General features: G+C 38.4%; 1 protein-coding gene, 1 long non-coding RNA gene and 1 other non-coding gene across 6 annotated transcripts in view; 2 read left to right on the plus strand and 1 right to left on the minus strand.

Annotated features, from left to right (window-relative positions):
* OXR1 (oxidation resistance 1) overlaps nucleotides 1-18,197 on the plus strand; it is a 367,132-nt gene that overhangs the window by 272,143 nt on the left and 76,792 nt on the right. The gene's annotated exons all lie outside the window — the stretch shown is intronic.
* On the minus strand, nucleotides 418-882 carry LOC118988595 (uncharacterized). The gene is made up of 2 exons (XR_005066815.1): nucleotides 705-882; nucleotides 418-507 (listed from the first exon to the last, which is right to left on the minus strand). It is a non-coding gene; the product is annotated as an uncharacterized LOC118988595 (long non-coding RNA).
* LOC118989054 (small nucleolar RNA U3) lies at nucleotides 8,699-8,907 on the plus strand. Its single transcript, XR_005066937.1, has one exon. It is a non-coding gene; the product is annotated as a small nucleolar RNA U3 (small nucleolar RNA).

Here is an 18,197-nt window from a genome sequence, read left to right on the forward strand (position 1 = left end):
AACCTATTATCTACACTTAATGATCTTTCTAAAACATACTCAGAATGATATTGAAAAAATTGTAGCTTTCTCCGCCTCAAGCCAGCTAAGCCTTTATAATTAATGGTAACCCACTGGAGTCAACCAACCGTACCTGACATTCCTACACATCTGCACGTACAACTCATTGGTTCTCTCTTTGAAAAACCCTTAAGGATCACCCACTGCCTGCTCTGTATATCCCAAACTCCTTGTATGGCACACTGAGTCTTTCATGGATCAGAACCTACCTCCCTAATATCTCCCATGCTCTTTATCCTTGTCACATAGATCTGATTTTAGGAAAGCCTGTCCATTGGATTACTGCAAGAATTTAATGAGAAAATGTATATAAAGTACTTAATAATAACTAGGATTTATTGAACACTTACCATCTTACCAGATGCCAAAGACTGAGCTTCCGTGTGTTCTGTGATTTAAACTTCATCCAAGTCCATGAAGTGTAGATACTTTAATAATCTCCATTCTCTAAATGAAGAAGCACTTTGAGAGGTCAGGCAACTCGCCCAAGGTCATACTTGTAGACAGAAACGGGGTTGTAATTTTATCTGTCCAACTCCAAAACTGATGCTTTTATAGATTTTAGTGCTACCTGGCACATTGCCTGCTGTTCTATTTGGTTTGATTAAATATTCATCTTTAAAGTCCATTACGACAAAACTTACAGTATGTAAGAAAGTGACTTTTTTTTTGGCTTCCATTGATCACCAAGGTTAACTGATAAACTACTACTTTGAGTCTTTCCAGGTGCCCATCTCCTCCACGCCGTCCTCTTCCGTCGGCATGCTCACCACACTGCGGTGTAAAAACACATTCAGATAGCTCATGCCGGGCCTGTTGGTGGTTTCTTGGGTGCGGGCACCGGTCTTTATTGTTTTCATACCCTCAGCGCTGAGCATAACGTGCAGCACTCCAAAGCTGTTGAACAAAGGCAGGAGTGAGGCAATCTCTGAGGAGAATTTTGAAATCTGTGGGGCTTCCCCTGGCTCAAAAATGAGGAATCCCTCTTTTCATTTAATGTGTAATGGACCAACTCTCCAAATGCCACTCAACCAGATCATTAGGAATGAGCATAATCAGACTCAGAGAGGGAAGGTGGGGGAGGAGAAGACAGAATCATCCTCTTTGTCTTCCTTCCTCTTTTCCCTCTGTACCATTGAGACCTTTCTCCTACCAAATGAAAAAGAGACAAGATTGAAGGAGCAAGGTAACATTTAGAAATAGTGAAGTTAAGTTTAAATTCTCACTAAAAGTACTAGTAAGGCCTCATGCTAAGTTATCCAAGATTCAAGTCTCAGGCTCCCCCACCCTACCCCACAGCTGATCCTTTTTAAAATCTCCAAACACAGTTATACCAACAGCGAAAGCATTAGTGAGTTAGGGAACACTCCTCAATTCTAACTTCTGAACGTTTGGGGGAAGTCAGCTGACAAGCACGTGATCACTGACTACGCCAGTGCCTGGTCCCAGGAATAGAGCTGAAGTGTGCAGACCGCTGGGCCAGGCTTCCGTTCGTCTAACTACGGCCCTGTCCCCTGACGGCTGTGATAAAAAATGAAGGGTGTTGCATTTGGCAAACTAATCATTGTCATTGCCAGTGCTCATATTCTATTTTTCTTTGTTTGATAAAATAATAATTTTAAACTCATAGATGCATGTGTTCCATTGGTTGGTATATATAATAGTATTATGTCAAGAATACCAACACAGAAATTCTTCTAGAATTTACATTATCCCCTAAAATATACAGAGCTTATGCCCCGGCTGGGTGGCTCAGTTGGTTGGAGTATTATTGTCCCATATACCAAAAGGTTGTGGGTTCGATCCTCAGTCAGAGCACATACCTAGGTTGCAGTTTCAATCCCCAGTCAGGGCATGTATAAGAGGCAACCAACTGATGTCTCTCCCTCTCTCTCCCTCTCTCTCTGTCTCTCTCTCTGTTTCTTCTCTCTCCCTAAAAGTCAATAAACATATCCTCCTGTGAGAATTAAATTAAAAAATAAATAAAACTCACATATATCAGCACGAAAGTATTATTATTCTGTATGAAGAAGATGGAAAACATTTTTAATCAATGGCTTTCTTTTTTTTTAACTTGTGTAGCAGGATGCTCCATCTCGAGGTATCATTTGACAACTGTAAGGCCTAGAGCAGGTTTGGGACCCTGGGTGAAAATAGTAATACTGTGACACAAAACAACAGTCAGTGTGATCTAAATGCAGCTATCTCTGCAAATTACCACTCCATGTCTCAAGAGAGTGAAACACCTGCCTCTGCCTATAACTTTATAGATGAGCCTTAAAAATTTCACTCCCCTGGCCTCCTTTGTCCTCTCTTTATGTAGGGAAGTGGTGGCTCAGATTTCTTTGCAGAAGTGAAAGTCAGCTACTACCTGGGTTCAGGTCCTTGCGCAGCCACCTGCCAGGTATGCAACGGCAGACAGGTCAGTGAGCCTGCTTTACATTTTGTTTCTTCATCTGCAACAGGGGGATAATGTCACTCTCCTTCTCCGTAAGGTTGTTGCAAAGATTAATGGCTGTGTGTAAACAAGGGCTTAAATCATAACCCTGGGACTGAAAGGGGCCTTCCCAAGGTGAGTTCACCTTACCATTTTTCAGCTACAAAAACGAGGGGCAGGAATGGTAAATATTGTGCCCTAGGCCATTAAGCCTATGACTCATCTGGGGCTAGAAACCAAGTCTTTAGCTTGAGTGTGCTTCATTTTATTTTTCTTTTTGAATATTTTTTTTCACATGATGGGCACAGCAGAATTGATATGCACATAGAAGGAACATAAAATCTATGATAAAACAATCTGAAAAAGGAAGTAGATATTTTACACCAAGTGACATGACAGCAGATAACAAAAGAGGAAGATACAAGGAAGAAAAATTATTAGAGGGTTTAGTACCATGCCAAACATACATTAAAATGTGAAAGGCTTTTAATTACCTGATTTTAATGACCTGATGAGTAGCTAATATATCTACTGAGGATATTTTCTCAATGTATAGAGAATAACCAAAAGCACATCTCTTGCCTTCCCCCTTCCTAGTAGTCTCTGAATTCTAGGATTTAGCGCTCTTCACAGCGTGCACCCAGTCTCTGCTTTGTGCTGCCTTGCCAGCCGAGCTGGGAGGGGGTGCAGGGGATGAGAGGGAGTTTAGGGGCTGACTTAGAGAGAGGAGCTGCTTAGGTTAGATGAAGAAGAACAGCGAAACCCCTCACAAATCCTAGAGGTCCAACTGGATGTACAGGTCTTTCTTAACAACTGCAGGTATCCCGTTAAAAAATTACATCCCTATAAATTACTTCAGTAATGGTAATTCTACATTTCTCTTCTCACTACATCAGCTTTGATTGGTAATAGGAATTGATAGTAGATGCCAAAGAGTATTGAGTGCTAGAGGAAAAAGAAGCTCATTAAAAATCAGATTAGTAAGAAATGCCAAAAATAGCCTTTGGCTACTTCTATATTTTGCTTAGGGTTATAGCGGTAATCAATTAAAATCCAAGATGTGGGAGCATTTGATATCTTGCTCTCTGGCATTTCTTCCATTTGGCAGAAATAAGGTCTTATAAAAGTTTTTTTTTAAATCCAAAATGCAGTAGTAGCCTTTTTCTCATGCTCTAGGACTTAATGTTGAGTGCACTATCTCATGATTGCAGGAATAAGAACAAGTCAAATTTATTGTCTAGGAATTAGCAGACAACATAATCTAAAACAATCGATGGAAGATGACAGAGCTGGAATCTGAGAACCTAAGTTCAAGTTCCTACACTGATAGAGAGGAATTGCATTGGTCTGTAAGTAAAGGCCCCAGTCGTCTAAACATGTAAAGCTTTATTTTTCTCTTGTGGAAAGAAGTCCAGAAGTAGGAAGTCACTGATACAGGCTCAGAATGTCAAGGCTGGGGTCTCTTTACAATTTTCTTATACTTTGCCTCATGGTTCTAAGAGGGCTGCTGTAGTTCTTGCCATCACATCCATCTTCCAGATAGGAGGAAGGTGGAGGCAGGAAGGAATGGCAACTGTATCATTGAGGCACAGACTTTCTGAGAAACATTTAAGAGACTTCAGCTCATGTCTCAGTGTCTAGAACTGTGTCACAGGACTACCTAGAAAAAGAAAGTGAAAAATTAGCACTTTTTTTTCTAAATATATTGTCATTCCAAATAAAGTCAGGAAGGAAGATGGGGCAAATGGGTATTGGGTAATTAGGTAATTAGTCTCTTCCTACAACCCTTAAGTGACTTATAACCTTAGAAAAGTTATTTATTTGCTCATCCTGTTAAAAAATGGTTATGACTATTCCCGCTATCTTAATTCCCTGGTCCCCACCAGGGAACTAAGCATTGATTACAGGAAATTAAATGAGGGTTTTAGGAAATTGAAAAGGTAAAAGCAGTATATAAATAATAAACTAACTTTATTAGGAAGGTAATAGGATGGAAGGGGTTGTATGTATTTGAAGGAGACTCTAATGCATGCCTTTCCCCTTCTCTGGTCAACAGTGAGAGTGAAATAGGCACAAAGCATCTAAAAATTCATGTTGGGCATTTAAAAAAATATCCCAATGGGTAATAAAAGCTTAGCCTTAAAATATACCAACTACAAATTATTCCGTGGTGTATGAACTGTCTGAACTCCAGCCACCTGAGCAGTCTTAGTACAACCCAGTTGTGGTTTCAGAGCATCTCAAAGTGGAGTCAGACATCCCTGTTACAAGGACAAGACACTAAAAATATTTCTATCTGGCAATCACTAGTGTGGGTTAGGAAAATATTGTTTTTTCAAACTAAGGGGTAGAAGTGCATGGTTGAGTTTTTAAAGTAACACAAATGGTGTCCCCCTGATTGTTTTATGTATTCAAGATTATAAGAACTTCAGACTTTTCTAGTCTGATATATATCCTTTGTCAGGCGGGCAGTGTTCTACATAGAGATGCATTTTCCAATGTGTTAAAATGTTTTCTTTGAAGACTATTTCTATGTCATCAGAAATACATCTAACAGAACTAATAATACTAACAGAACACATCTCTGAAACAAATACATGTATAGTCTCATAAGAAAGACATCTGAGAAAATCAAGCTCAAGAGGAAAAAGAGCAAAGAGCAAAGTGTAGAACAGTGCTGGGCTCATTGCCTAGGGCACTTTTGGTGCCCGTCCTCTGGGCCAGCACTTGCTTGTTAGGAAAAATGACTCTAAGTTACTCTGTGCTGACTGAATTTAGTTAAAGGGAAAAATTAATTTACAACTCAGGGTTTGACTTACAATTGAAGACTTTATGTCCATGTAAATCATGTGCTATGTTCCTATGGTCCTAAAGTAGATTCAGAATGCACAGTGCTGTTTTGGATTGTCCCAGGCTTCTTTCCCTAGATTCTTAGATTCCTCAAAGTATCAAGTTTAATCGGAGATTCTCTCCCAACGTCAGCAGCCTGTTTCAAAAAGATAACGAAATATTAGAGTGCCTCATCAGCTCAACTCCAGTAAATCTCCTGAAGATTTACTCTCTGACTAAACCACAGTTTTCATGTCAAAACATGTCTTTATTAATTATAACACATCGAAAGGATATATAATTTATATAGTATTTACATGAATGAATGACACACTCCCTAAGATGAACAAAGAGCTAAAAAGTTGGCTTAAAGACTTAGGAGAAAAGTTCCCAAACTAAAGTATTTTAATTCAGAGGAAAAAGATTACAAAATCAATAACAATAATAGTTTGCATTTATTGAATATCTGCCCTGTTCTTCACAGTTACTCTATAAGATAGATATTATTATTATACCCATTTCACAGCTGAGAAAACTCAGGCTTGGGGAAAATGAACTTGTCCAAGGTTATATAAGTAATAATTGATAGAGGTAGAAATTAAATCATAGAAATATGACTCTAGAGCCAGCTCTTTAACATGACTGACACCATAACACAAATGATAGTCATACAGACTGAATAGTTATTTGAATCACAGAATACTTCTTAAAATATTCCTACCCAAAAAGTAAGGTTAGATTTATTCATGTGTTTTGAGTTAACATTATTGAGAGAAAGTAAGGGCAGTGGAGGAATAAGTTCGACAATATCCCACAAAGACAAACATGGACATCCAGACCTTGGGATATAGCCCAGGATCACCGCCTGTTGCTGCAATAAGCCAGTGGCATGAAGACAAATAAACAAAAACCAGGAGGGCCTTTGCAAGGATGTTACTGCTCCAAGTGTGGTCCGCTTTGAGTCCGGCAATGTTAGTGCCACCTGGGAGATTGTTAGATGTGCAATTACTGAGTATTAAGATCTCTAAATGATTCCTTTGAACATCAGAATTGGAGAAACCCTGGTCTAGATGCCTAGAGACTTAACCAATTGTAATGTGTAGACCGTGTTTAGATCATGACAGTTTGCTCACTGTCAATGAGCAAACTGCAAAAAGACATGTTTACCTAGTGGGGAGAGTGGGCAAGGACCAGGTCTTGGATTCTACACAGGAATGAGTGCTATTTCATTAGGTGTGATAATAGCACCCAACAGTTAATATGAATGTTCAAATGTTTTAAAATTTAGATGTGTACTCTGAAGCATATAGGGATGAAATAATATGTCTTAGATTTGCTTTAAAATGTTTTGGCAAAGAAAATAGGAGTGAGTGATACAAAATCTTGAAAAATTTTTAATCTATACAATGGGTCATGCTATTCTATCTGCTTTTGAGTATGATCAAAATTTTAATAATTTTTTAAATGCCAAAAAATGGTCTTGTGCTCTAGATAGTTTAGAAATAACTAAAAGGAATTTTTTTCTTGTAGTAAAAAAGGCTTAATCATTGAATAAGATGCCAAAGAATCTTTCTGCAGAGGCTTTTAAAAATAAGACATATTCATGGGTCTGGGGGCAATTTTAGACATAATCCTGGTAAACGCCAGAAGACTTAAAAAACCTGTAAAGCTCCCTTTCTGAAAAATTATTCTATGGTGGATGTTATACTTTGTGAATATGATGGGCCATTGACCTTAGATTTAATGCCTTAGTTGTGTTTTTTAAGCAATTGAGGGGGCCTGTGTTGAAGCCCCATTTTCTTATCCTCGGGGCATTCCTCACTGGCAGTTCACCATATGGTTGACTGATGAAATGCTGAGCTACCTACTCATTCAGCTTAAGTATTTGAAAGAGTGTCCTGTACTGATTTTACTCTATTGAGAGTCTGTGCTGGTAAGAGCAAACTAAGGCCTTTTGATGTTACAGGGTCAACAGCAAACCCTTTTAAGCTGGTGTGTACTTGTCATATACACAGGCACTCCTTTCAACATCACATAAACCCTTAATGCACCTACCCATTCCAAACCATATCATTTTTTTTTTTTTTTGCTTCTGGAAAAGGGAGCAAAAGAGATTCCCTAAGCTATTAAAAAGAAAAACCAAGCTCTTTTGTTGCTTATTAAGTAGCAGTGTTTGTGGTCATGTGTTTTATATTTTCCGGCTCCTTCCTATAGAAACCTGAGAATGGTTCTCGGAAACTACTAATAAACTCGGCCAGCATCGCCAGACGCAGACATTATTCTGTTCACGGATGAACCACCAACGCCTGACTGGTTTAGTAGGTGCCTCATGTTTACAGAGTGAGTCAGTGGATGAGCGACACTTTGCTTCCAGAAGCCTTCCTGCTTTAACCACAAGTCTTTCTCATGTACTATATTTGGGGCTATTGGTTTGGATTTTGTGGAATAAACCAGAGCACCTAAGATTTTCCTATAGACAAATATGTATTAGGAGAAATAAATGAGTAGTAGGATGGTGGAGGGAATTTCCATCGTGACTCTGAATCAGAGTTGCTGACACTCCGGTGCTCTTCCTTGCGCTTCTTTAATTTAGGTTATGCCCCCAAGAGGCTCCTAGTTCCAGGATGCTACAGTGTTAGATGTGTGTGATTTTCAATTTCGTAGACACCTAAGTTGTTTTCTCTCCCTCTTCCTTATTCTTCCTACAGATGCCCAGTCACCTAGTCTGTTTCCTCCACCATGCAGCCTCTGCATAAAATTCTCTGTACTTCTTATCAGCCCTCAGCACAAACAAACCCTGGTAGTTAGTTAAATTGTGATCTTTCAGCATTCCACAAACATTTTCTCCTCACCCCTCTACCCCTCAGCCGTTCTGCTACAGCACAATATTATAACCATTGGCTACAGAATTGTGGTTAGAATAATTTGTCATTTTCCCTAACCTTGTTGCTACTGTTAAAATTATTATAAAATATAACCACATTGTAAAGGATCAATAATTCATTTAAAACTATAGATGGGTTTGAGAAGAAGCATGATGCAAAGTTTCATGGTTTAAAGGATTAATGAATATAGCAAAAATTATATTTTCTCTATTTTAAAAAATTTGATTAAATCAAGAGTGAGCTTTAATGTGTGTATGTGCAAGTGCGTGTAACCCAAATGGGTTCTATCAGAGAAATAAGACAGTAAGAGGATACTTTTTAAGGATAACTGTACCCCAGAAAAAGGTACAATCAAGACATAATAAAAAGGAACACATTAAATATTTTATTTAACTCATTAATAAGGGATCCAGTAAGATGTTACCAGCAGTTCAATAGAGAATCCAAATAGCCATATTATAAGTGAGGATTATTAAATAAATGTGCAAAGACTGTACTTTCAGGGATCGTTTCTATAGTTCTTTACGAGAGAAGTTTCTATGTGCAGAGCACCCAAAGCCACGAGGAGGAGGCACGGTGTTCTCTCCTGAGCACGACGCTGGTTTTGGTGGTGTTTTTGTAACTGCCAAAAGCCATTGATGACCGTTCTTCTCTTCCTTTGGAAGAGTAAGAGGGAGAGAACACAGTCTGAATGGAGAAAATACATACATACATACATACATACATACATGCATACATACATAAATGTGCAAATGGAGGCACATTTTTCCATATTGGGGAAGAAAGTCAATTCCAGATCTATTGGACAGATTTTTACTTACTAAAGACAATCATGCCCTTGTTATTTTGCATTGATATCAGCTTTTGCAATTTATAGAGTTATCAATTGTTTCCATAGAATCAAAATCAGATAACCTCATACTAATAGTATTTACAACATACATATTTTCTGGCTAAAGAAGCATTATTCTATTGTATTAGCGATACACTATTCTGCACATAGCTATCATAATTATATTTGCCATATGGGCTTTCATCACACCTTTCTTTCAGGCCAAGATTTCTATAAACTAACTGCAGCTTAATCAAATTGGTACGAGGAACACTTTAGAGAGTGTGTTCACTTTAGAGAGAACACATTAAGGAGAGCTCAGATATAATGGCAGCAATGTAGGAAATGCCCTTAATCTAATGCCCGGCCTAGTAAACAATCGATATATGCCTGATACTACTATCTGGCAACCCCTTACAAGGTGGCACCATAGTATTTACTGGTCTCTCTAGACTTAGACCAGTGAGTTTCACTAATGAGGAAGATTGCAGTGTAGGAAGGAAACAACAGGAGGCCTGCAGTGATTCTCAGCCTGGGCTGCACACAGAAATCACCTGGGAAGTGTCCTCCGGCTGTCTGTATCCTATCTTCCGAGAGATTTACATTTCACTGATCTGGAGTGTGGCCTGAACATTGGGATTTTCAAAAGCTCCTAAAATGTAAAGCCAAGGCTGAGAACTGCTCTTGGAGAGAAAAAAAGAGTGTCAGATAATTGGTGCTCCTTCAATAATGAAGAGAGGGAGTGAGCTCGATTTAATTACATCTGATTCTTGGGTTGTAGAAAAGCGGGTTGGAATCTAATTGAGAGAAAAGATGGGTATGATTTTATTCACACATTTATTCCACAAAATAGAATATCTGAGTGCCTACTATATCTCAGGCTATGTTCTAACAACACACAAACAAATCATTTTAATCTAATTTCAAAGACTAAAACTAAGGCCTGCATGACAGGTGGTAGCATTGCAAAAAAAATCAAACGAAGTCATGAACAGTCTTAATAAGAAAGCACAATGGGGAGAAACCAGTGTGACTTGACAAGATGCCCTCTGAACTTAGCTCCCAGCAGAGGCGGAAATAGCAAGAGCATATTCCAAGGACAACTAAGAGGATGGCATAAAATTAAAGAGTGTCTTAAAGGGCAAAACACACTAAAAACACCACCTAACCACAGTAGGACCATTCTATGAAAAGGGAAGTCCTAGAATAATGGAGAATAAGAAGTGTGAGGTTCTGTTTTTGAGGAAGATGCGCAGTGTTTAACAGATTTTAGAAGGCAGAACAAGCATACCACCCATTGTGCTTTATTCTAAAGAAGAATGAGCTACTAGAAAATACAAAACAAAAACTGTGAAATGGAAAGTTGTAAGCTAGCATGGGTGAAGATAGATTACCATATCCACTTTACATGAATTATTAAGCTCTTGCTCCAGAAAACTGAGTTATCAGTAAATTTTTATGTCTGGTCACAGAAACGTTGATAGTAATATTATATAGGTCAGATAGTATATTTGTGAAAATTATACTCCTTTTTATAACAATCAGACCTCAAAATATGTATTGTATAATGGCTTAAATACACTATTAGTTCATTTTTTGTTCAAGTCTGAAACTGGCATTCCTGAGTGGTGGGTCGCTCTCCTCTCAGGGTCGATTTAGGGACCCAGGTTCCTTTCCTGTGGCTCTGCATCTTTAATAAGTGGCTTCTCAAGTCCCCATGCTCCTCTTTTCCAGGCTGTGGAAAGGAAAAAACCACGGAGGGTCTCCAGTGGATGCTCGTGTGGGCCAGGTTTGAAAGTAGCACACCTCACTTTTGTAATTCTTCCACTGGCTAGAAATTCGTCATTTAGCCGCCCCGACTGAAGAAAACTGAGAAATGTGGTATGTCCAGGAAAAAGAATAATCAGGTTTGGTGACAGCTAACCAGTCTCTACCCAGAAAATGGGAGGTCTGCCAAAAAACTGTAGTTAGATGAATAATTCAAATTTCAAAAATGGGGTTGAAATGGAATTGAAGGACATAGAAACAACAAAGGCTTGAAACCACTTGGAACTGGAAAAACACTAATCCCTTGGAGTCTGTACCTCATCGTCTCCTGCATATCAGGAAGGCATTCGACAAATAATGGCATTGTTGACAAATGAGGGCTGGGGGATGGTGCCATTTAGTGGATTCAGACTTCTTCAGGCAAGTGTCCGGTGGTAGTGGTAGTCACTGTCAATCAGCAATGCGCTCTCGTGTGCTGTGTAATGTGACTCTCCTAGCTCGTGTCTCATTAAACACTTAAAAAGAGACAAATTTTTTAAAAAGCTTTTATTATTTTATCTTTTCCATTACCATTTGTTCCCCTTAGGCCCCACCTGCCCACAATCACCACACTGTTGTCCATGTCCTTGACCGTGATGGAATAGAGACAAATGTGTGGCTGCCCCAGTGAGAGAGATATTCAATAACAGTGCAAAGGAGAGAATCAAGAGTACTTTCAAACCAATCTCAGAAATCTAGAATGTGGGTCAGCAGGGCTTTTCTGAAAACAGCAAAGGAGTAAATATTTTAGTCTTTTGGGTCATCAGGTCTGTGGAACACTAGCCCTTTCTCCCGCTGTAGCCCCAAACAGCCACAGACGATACACAAATGAACTGGTGTGGCTGTGCTCCATTGAAACTGGATTTACAAAAACAGGTGCCAGGCCAGATTTGACCCATGGCCCAGATTTTGCTGAACTCTCATCGAGATGTATTTAGGCTGAAATCTGAAGGCAGTAAATCTAAATGTGTTCATTTATGGCCAAAGAACAATGGGCCTAACACATTACATACAGAGGAACTAGGTGGGCATTGTTTGCTCTTATTTTGCAGATGAGAAAGCTAAATCTCAAGAATAAATAGTTGTACCTGGCTTTCACATCTGGGTGACACTCCATGGGACATCATGCCACATCAACAAATGTTTGGGTGAACTGAGAGACTCACAATTCTTTGCTCGGATGGAGTTACTTCATGGGGCAGCGCCCCCCATAGGAAAGCCCTGGGTCCCTCTGGCTCTGTTCTTATTCAAGTCTGTGACCTTCAGGAGACTTGCTTGGATTCTCTGGACTTTGGCTACCAAAGCAAAAAAAGTAACAGACTCAACTAGATAAACACCAAGGCCCTTCTCAGGTCCAGTCGGATTACTATGAGTATGTTCAGGGCATCATGTGAAAGAGAATTGACACTCTCTATAACTCAAAAAGCAATTCTTTTCAATCTTTGCTAATATAGTTTTACAGAAAACCAATATATAAAACATAAAAATGGCATTTTCTGAGCATGCGTTTTACAAGTTCAAATTTGTAATATTTTCTGATTATAAAGATATTTACTGAGAGAATTGGGCTGATATGAATGAAACTGAAGTTTTATGCTGGGAGTAATAGATAATTGATGGATTCTTTTTAGCATCAGCACCTCAGAGTTCTACTCATTCTGTTTTGGTTCTGTGTTTGTTTGCTTGCTTTTGGTTTTGTAATGTCAGGAAAATTCTTTTCCCATTTAGTTTAAATGATAAAAAAATTAATAGTTTTGCAATCTAAGAAAACTCATCAGAATACAAAAATGGCTAGAGAATTCTGAAAAACAAAATGCATTGATTTCACAACATAAATAACCTACTGTTCATCTGGTATACATGATAAAAATAAATATAAATTAAGCATTTGAAAAACAGTCAAAGTAAGCTAAGTTAATGGAGCTAAATGAACCCCCCAAATCTCAATGGCCTGTGGTAGTATTTATTTCTTGCTCATACTACACACCCAATTGTGGTTGAGGGCACGGAGGGGGCTCTGATCCACACAGCTTCTCAGGGATCCAGGCTGTTGGAGGTGGCACCGACATCCTGTAACTGTCCCATCTGGTGCAGGTTGAGTCCTTGGTTGCTAAGGCAGGGGCAGAGGCATCTGGAGTGCAACCCATTGGCTGTTTTGTACAGAGGCTGTTCTTTACATGTGAGTGTAAAGCACATCGGTCAGTTCTGCCTAGTGTTTGCCAAACTAGTCTTGTGACCCTATTTCAGAAGTTAATGTGCGATGCACATGGACTAAATATGCAAAAGCATTTGGAAGAACTATAAGGGAGCAGATTTCAAACATGTCTCATAATAAAAAAGTGCAGGTTCCTGAACCCCACCCACCCTACAACCCAGGAATCAGGATTTCTTGGGTATAGGAGGGAAATTTGCATTTGATAAAATGTTCCACAGCTGATCTTGTTATCTACAGGAAGCAACTGCTCTCTCTGAACAAGGAGTGTTTTTAAAACGGAGAAAAGGAACAATTAGATCTGTAGATTTAAGATTACCCTGCTGCAGTGTTAGAGGAGGATTAAAGAGGGAAGAAATTAGAAGCAGGGAGATTTCATGTCACAGGTATATAGGGTTCAATAAGTAAACATAAATGTATGTGTGTATATGAGGGGGAACCCAAAAAGCAATTTATTAAAAATTGTTTATTTATTCTTACATGTTTAAAGTTCACTCACCTTGAAAGTACTCTCCATTTGATGCAATACACCTAGCTTTCCACTGCTGAAAACAGTTTTTGAACTCACTGATTCTGATACCTTTTAGTGCTTCTGCCGTTTTTTGTTTAACCTCTTCCACATCGCTATAACATTTCCCTTTGAACACTTTTCTGATTGGGTCAATAGGGAGGTGGGGGCACTGGGGTCATGCTGTTTTTGGTCAAAAACTGCTGAACACAGCGCAGTGCACTCGTAGATCACTCATCATGAAATGGGCAAACATGTTAAAAGTCTTCAGAAAAATTCTCTGAAGCCAAAGGCAGCCTCTCAACAAGTGCTAGCTGGTGCACTAATACAGATGGGCTCCTAGCACACTCACCTAGTGGGAGAAGCCTATACTAACAAGGGACCTGCCCTCCAGAAGATAATTGCGTTTTGGTGGGGTGTGCCCCTTATATATCATAGTGTGTCAGCCGGACCAGCTCAGTCTGAGAGCCTAACAATGTTGTAAATTTCTCTGTATATTTCAGAATCGTCCCCACCTCTCCCTCCTCCCTTCCTTGACTCCCAGAAAACCAGTAGGGTTGGTACAAAGTGGCTGCCAACCAGACCTTGTTCCTCACTTCAGTAAATGTTTCACATGCTGCTGCTGCAGACAGTGCTAGTTGTAGAGCCATCTCAGCACCCACAGGCATCTCTGGAGAGGGAGTGGTGCATGGGGTAGGTAGGTGTGCCCTGATTCTCTTCAGAGAGGTTGCTAGAAGCCGTCAAACTTAGCTTCGTGCCTGTTAGGGCAGCACAGAATGGGTTACGTATATTGCAGTGTCTTCTGCCTCCTGGGAAGACCGTTAAGAGTAGATTTGCACCGGAGAAAATGCCCTGGGCATGATTCTTTTGGGAAATAAATTTCACTGGCCAGTGCTGGATTAGTTAAGGACTGCCAGTCCAGGCTTTGGTTTCTCCTCCTACATCCGCCTGGATTCTGGCCGACTGACAGCATTACTAGCATCTCTCCCCCATGATGTTTGGGATGGGGATGTGGAGAGACGGAGAACCCCCATACACGTTGGGAAGAAAAACAGGTTCTCTTTCTTTCAAACATTATTCCGGGCACCTACCAGTTTGCTGTTCAGGTACCATGACTGAAACAAGTGGAATATTGGTAAGAACGTGGCAATGCTGCCCAGCTCTTTCCTCTGAGATATGGATGGCCTTGGAGACAGGTTCTCTTTTTATTGCTGTGCTTCATACTGTCTTGTATTGACAGAGCCTAGGGTTCCATTTTTCCCCCAACAGGAGAAAACCAACACATACCTCATGGCCAGTTATAGACTGAAGCTGGAAACTGGCATTTTGGCATGAAAGTAGTAACTAGTAGCAGGCGGAGGTCTCTTCTAAACTACTTTGTTCTCTTTCCTTTTTTGCATTTACATTTTTTCTAATAATTTTAAAAACACAGAGCAAAGATAGGGAAATTATTTCTAATACATTCTAACTTAAAACTTCTCCAAAATATAATTAAATGTTGGGTAGGCCAAAAAGATCATTTGTTTTTTTCCGTAAGTAGTGGGAATAAATGGCTCTAGTAGCACTTAGTTGCCTTTAACTTCATGAGAAACAATTTTGTTAGATTGCATTGTGACAGCTATCACTCAGCATGTGTTAAAAAAACATCAATGCTGGTGAATTTTCATGTAGCCATTTTAATATTGAAGATGGAAGAAAATATGCAACATTTTGGCATATTATGTTTTATTATTTCAAGAAAGGTAAAAACACAACTGAAATCCAAGAAAAGATTTATACAGCAGACAGAGAAGGTGCTGTGATTGACTGAATGTGTCAAAAGTGTTTTACTATTATGCTAGAGATTTCTCATTGGACAATGCTCCACAGTTGGGTAGATCAGTTGAAGTTGATAGCAATCAAATCAAGACATTCATTGAGAACAATCAACATTCTACCATACAGGAGATAGTGGACATACTCAAAATATCCAAATCAATAAAGTGATTGATGAAAATGAAAAATGCATCTTTTATTTTACAGAAAAAACTAAACGGACTTTTCCACCAACCCAATTATTATATAACTTTAAAATACTTAACATTAAACCTAAAAATGATATATTAAAATAAAGCATTTACTATACATCTCCATATGTTTTACTTATCAGCTTTTGTAGAAAAAGAACATTAAGTACCAAAATTCTATTTAATAACATAAATAAGAAGCTGTAACAACATGTAAGGACCTAATATAAAATTAAGACAGAAGTGGGACCAGGCTGGAGAGGAAGAGTCCAGAAAGATAAACAGACAGAGGGTAGACTACTTAATGGGATGCATACAGTTTCATCTGTAGAAATGCACACTCTACCACAATCCCACACAATACAGGCGGTAGAAAGAGAAACCTGCAGTGAAAGAAATCTGTAAAAGAAAGGGAACATGAATGTTTGTCTTTGTAAACACTCCTCTTTGGGGGTTTGATCCAAAGACTTTTAAAGCTTTATTAAGTTTTCTCAAATGGCATAAATGGCAGTATCTTTTGGCCATTTATATTGTTCAGTAAACTAGGTGAAACTGATCCAAAATCAGAAGTTGCCACATTCCAGGCATGGAGTACTTGGGGTGACCATTATATAATAGTAATTATAATCTTTGATAGTCCTGAAATATTCCTATGGTAAGTTGATGTGACTTATGGTGACCCAAGTTTCTATTACAATTCTTAAAGATGGTATTTCTGGGTCCTTGCTTGATTACTATGTATGTTATTTCTGACGAGGGTGTAGTTAGTTAACACTTTTAAGACAGTTTTCAAACTGAGAAAAAGTTACTTGATTTTAGTAGGGTTTGGAAAGATTATACCCAAGGCTGACATCTACTGGAGGGGAATTTGTTTTTAATCAGTACTAAGCTCTTTCTCGTGCTATTGCAAGGCCACATTAAATCTTTATCACATATGCTCTGGTGTTTGATGATGGCTCTGTCCGAACAACAATCTCCTTGCAGCAGTAATTTGCGCACAAGTGAGAGTCCCACATGATAAGCAGTTTGAACGCTAGCATAAGCCTTTGTGGAAAAAGAATCACTAAGGCTTTGAATAAAGATAGAGTTAATGTCAAGGTAACCAGTTTGGCTACCTCTCAATTTGGGAGTTATGTTTATTGAGAGATCCAGATGTACTAAGTAAATAACAGATTCATTTCTGTCTTTTCTTAACACTCACAAAATATCTTTAACTAGTTCACTTTATGAGTCTATCAGTGATTCTGCTTATCACATCAGAAATTTGAGTGCTGACATTTCTGTCTAATGAAATAGCTGCTAACGAGTACCATATAAGAAAACTTCCTTGAGATTAAGGAAGTAAAAAGACTTTCCCAAACAAAAGCTAAGGGACTTCATCATGGCAAGATGTGCCTTACCAAAAAAAAAAAAAAAAAAAAAAAACTAAACTAAAAGGAATTTTTCAGTCTGAGATAAAAGGATGACAAATTAGTAACACAGAAAATATGAAAATATAAATCACAGTGGTAAAGGTAATTAGTCAAATTCAGATTATTCTAAAATTATAATATGGTGGTGTGTTAATTAAAAGGTTAAAGGGTAAAAGTATTTTTAAAAAACTATGGTTATAATAATTTGTTATTGGATAAACAATATAAAAAGAGGTAAATTGTAACATCAAAAACATGAAATGGGCAGGAGTAGAAGGGTAGAGTCTTTATACACTTGAAATTAAATTACCAGCTTAAAAAAGATTGTTATAAAATGTTTTATTTATAGAAAGCAAACAACTACAGAAGACACCAAAAATATAAAAAGAAGGTAATCAAAGCATCCACTATAGAAAATTATTAATTTACAAAGAAAGACAAGGAGAGAGGAAGAAAGGATCCAAGGAACTGCGTAACAGCCCAAAGCAGTAAGATGGCATCAGTATGTCATTATTTACCACATTCTTACCTATTACTTTATTATTGTAAAAATGTGCATACCATCCAAAGTTGTTCTACATGTTCAGTGCAATCCCTATCAAAATTTCAGTGGCACTTTTTCACAGAAATAGAACAGTTTTAAAATTGATGTAAAACTACAAAAGATCCCAAATAGCCAAAGCAATCCTGGGAAAGAAGAACACATCCTGATTTCAAACTGTATTACAAAGCTTATAGTAATCAAAACAGTATAGTACAGGCATAAAGACAGACACACAGGCCAATGGAACACAATCAAGAGCCCAGAAATAAACCACGCATGTACTGTCAACTAGTATTGACCAGGGAGCCAAGAATACTCAATGGGGAAAGGACAGTCTCTTTAAGGGATATTTATATGGAAAAGAATACAGTCGGACCCTAACTTATATCATACACAAAAATTAATTACTCAAAATGGTTTAAAGACTGAAATGTGAAACCTAAAACCATAAAAGTCCTAGAAGAAAACATAGGGAAAACATTATTCTTGGCAGTGGCTTTTTTTTGGATGTGACACGAAAAGCATAAGTGACAAAAGCAAAATAAACTAGTGGCACCACATCAAACTAAAAAGCTTCTGGACAGCAAAGGAAACATCAACAAAATGAAAGTCCAACCCAAGAAACAGTAGAAAATATTTGCAACCTATCTGATCAGTGGTTAATAT

This window comes from Sturnira hondurensis, unplaced genomic scaffold (genome assembly GCF_014824575.4).
Source record: "Sturnira hondurensis isolate 20B ecotype Veracruz unplaced genomic scaffold, ASM1482457v3 Scaffold0006413, whole genome shotgun sequence".
In the NCBI taxonomy this organism is placed as follows: Eukaryota; Metazoa; Chordata; class Mammalia; order Chiroptera; family Phyllostomidae; genus Sturnira; species Sturnira hondurensis.